A 3,183-nucleotide genomic window follows, 5' to 3' on the forward strand; every position below is an offset into this window, starting at 1 on the left:
ATTAGCTGAGGTAAAAAGTTTTGTAGTAATTACCTATAATTAATATCTTCTTAGGCTTCAGTAACCCAAAAAGGTGGATTTTGAGTATCAGTATTCTAGAGAGCCAGCTACCAAATTTGAACCAAAGTTAACCCAAAGTGCATGGGGGACAGCCCCATAGTAGATATATCCTGTCATTCCATGCCTGGAAATTACCATGTTCTTTCTAGTGTTCTTTCTCTAACCAAGTAGGTCCAAGCAGTTTGGTTTTGTATGATGCCAAGTTTGAAAAATTGCTCCTAATTGCTTTATGTGCATCCTACTTCATATTTCTCGTGCCAGATTTACTTGTGCTCATAGACATACTAGATACGTATTTAAAGCTCTTTGATAGTGTGAGAAAGGAAAACTGAGAAAGCCATCTGTGAAAGGAAAGGTTTTGGGGTTGGTTGGCTCCTTGCTTTCAAATGAAACCTGCAAAACATTCTCACCCCCCAGCGTCTATGAACAGTGATACAAAAATTCATCAAACTGGCATAGTGAGGAATCCACAGCATATGTCCAACAGCAGAAAGGAGCTATTAGCTAGCACAGAAAAACAAGGAGTTTGATTGTCCTGCTCATATCATATGGAGCATGCTTAATTCATTTATTTATTTTTTTCTAATAGTCTTATCCTTCTATGTTATTACAGTGCTTCAAAAAAATCTCAGGGTCTAGAGGGAAGTTTAATGTTTGCTGTTCTGGGATCATTTGAAGCCATGCATTCAAAGAGGACAAAATCACTTTTAAGTCTGCCTGTAGGAAATCTATCTTGGCAACCAGACAACCAGAATTAGTTATTAAAGGCATGTCAAATGAATAAAGACACCTCTGTAAGGAAAACCGCAAAAGCATTTACTTTTTCTAATATGAATAGTGGGCTAATACCAAATCAGCTTTCATTTTCCACTCTCCCTTCACCTCCTAGACCAGAGGTCACATCCAATAAAGCCTAACGCAACTGAAAATCATTTCAGTTTTTTGCATCTATTACGTAGCAGATGTATATTAAATAGCACTGTCTGGAAATGAAGCAAACTCACATAATCTGATGTGGCAATCTCCTTGTGGAATTGGTTCACTGCAAGGCAAAGAAGTCTGTCGTATTATTAAAAGTCAGGAAGCACAGAAAAAAAATGGGAGGTTTTCCCTTTCCAGACAAAAATAGGCTGAGCTTTTTAGTTTTGTAATGAAAATTAAGATACTGAGAGTACTACCTTCAGGTTCAGAATCTACACTTCTTCCTTATTGTGCTCAAACCCCCTGGAATCACTTAGTCAACCAGTAAAGACAAAACAGGCATTTTCATAATTGACAGAGTCTGAAGGAGTGGGAACAATTCCTGGTTTTACCAAAGATTTCCTATGTGATACCTTTTAAATTCCTTAGAAGAAAAGAACAGACTTCAGGATTTTCATCTTTTCCTTGCTTACATCAGAAAGCAGGACCTTTGTGCTATTTGACTGTTACATCTGTCCCCACGACTTTACTTGAAAATGTGCAATTTATATACATAACTGCTGCTTTAAATCTTCCTTATCAGAATATGGTCAGATTTGACCAAGGTCCAAAAGCAAGCATAAGCTTCTCCTAGACTTTTTTGCTAACTGCTGGATAACATCTATTAAGAAAAGAGCCAGAAAATCCATGAGTGAGCAAATGACTGTCCCAATCTGGTAACTGTTGAAAGAAGCAACTACAGATTGTGGTTTTATCTTGATCCACTTAGTCAGGAATATTTATTTGGACTAAAGTAGCCATAAAAACCGGCTTTAGCTGTAGCTATAAAAAAGTAGGTAAATTGTTTTGACATCAGGTAGCATATACAGTTACTGAATTTGTTGGAACTGAGCACTGTCTAAGGCCTTCTTTTTAAGAAAAATATACTACTTATACACAAAGTAATTCACCTGCTTAATCAGACACAGAGAAAACTAAACAGTAACACAGGAAAAAGGAAATCTTGTGGATGGAAAGATATTGTATTGCTTATAGGAGTTGCAGATTAGCTATCAAATACTTGCTTAGAAATCTTTGGAAGAGGAAAATTTCCAAATCTTATAAAAAAATAAGCATATTTGAGTTCATGTAACTCAGTTGAACAGCTCAAAGGAGATTCTAGCCTATGGTTCACCAATCAGATAGAAGTTCTCCATATTTGCTAGGTATCGGCCTCTTCTTCATCACTTCCTAGCGGATAATTTCTCAACCTATTTCACTTAGTCCTTGCTGAGTCCTAAAGCCTGCTGTCATATATATTACCATGCCACTTGCACTGTTTCAGGAAGAAAACCATTCATACAACATACCAAGTTAAACACTGGAAAAAGACATCCTTGATTTCTCATAGCATGTGTTGACTTCTCTTCACATTACACTCACAGCTTAGCTCCAAGGAATTTCTGTATCACTCAGTCTAGATACAGCTAACAGAGTGAATCCAGCTGAAAAACCTATCGAAATTAACTCTTTGGAGCCAGACACAACCATCAGGAGGGCATTTTCTTAGGCCTTTCTCAGACCTACCCAAAAAGAATACGACAACATTATAAAATCATGCACTTTGACTTCCATGCTCTCTTACACAGACATACCATAGGGCATAGAATTAACCCAGTTGCTCTGATGTTGAAACCATCACAATCTGATTTACCAAGAGGTATTCCATATGTCTCCAGTGCCAACTTGAGAAGGTAAAAAAATGGAGAAGGCATCACTTATTTAATACTTTGTTAACTCTGATGAACAGTTTTGCAGTAAAGCATTTCTTTCATCTTCTTCATCCGTCCTGAAGGGGAAGGTCGATAACTACCCAGCAGGTACCTCTGTATTTCCTGGTCATTGATTACATAACCTTGCTGCAATACCTGAGCTCTAGAGGCTTAACTTCACTTATTTTCCACATCTTTGGAAGGGCACAAAGCCCCATTTCTGAATCTTAGTGCTTTGATAATATGGTATTCACTGTAAAAATGATTCGGTACTTACTGCAGCTCCCAAGTTGTCAGCAAGGGCAGAATATATTTATGTCTTCTTGGAATTATATGGAGATATAATTCTGTGATAATTGCAACAGCATATCAAAAGAGAAGCCCATTGCTCTTACACAGTCCATCCTTGACCTGGATCTGGGAGAAAAGAGTTTAGCAATATTTCAGCAGG

The sequence above is a fragment of the Chaetura pelagica genome, unplaced genomic scaffold, assembly GCF_000747805.2.
Source record: "Chaetura pelagica isolate M959 unplaced genomic scaffold, ChaPel_1.0 scaffold13, whole genome shotgun sequence".
NCBI lineage: Eukaryota > Metazoa > Chordata > Aves > Apodiformes > Apodidae > Chaetura > Chaetura pelagica.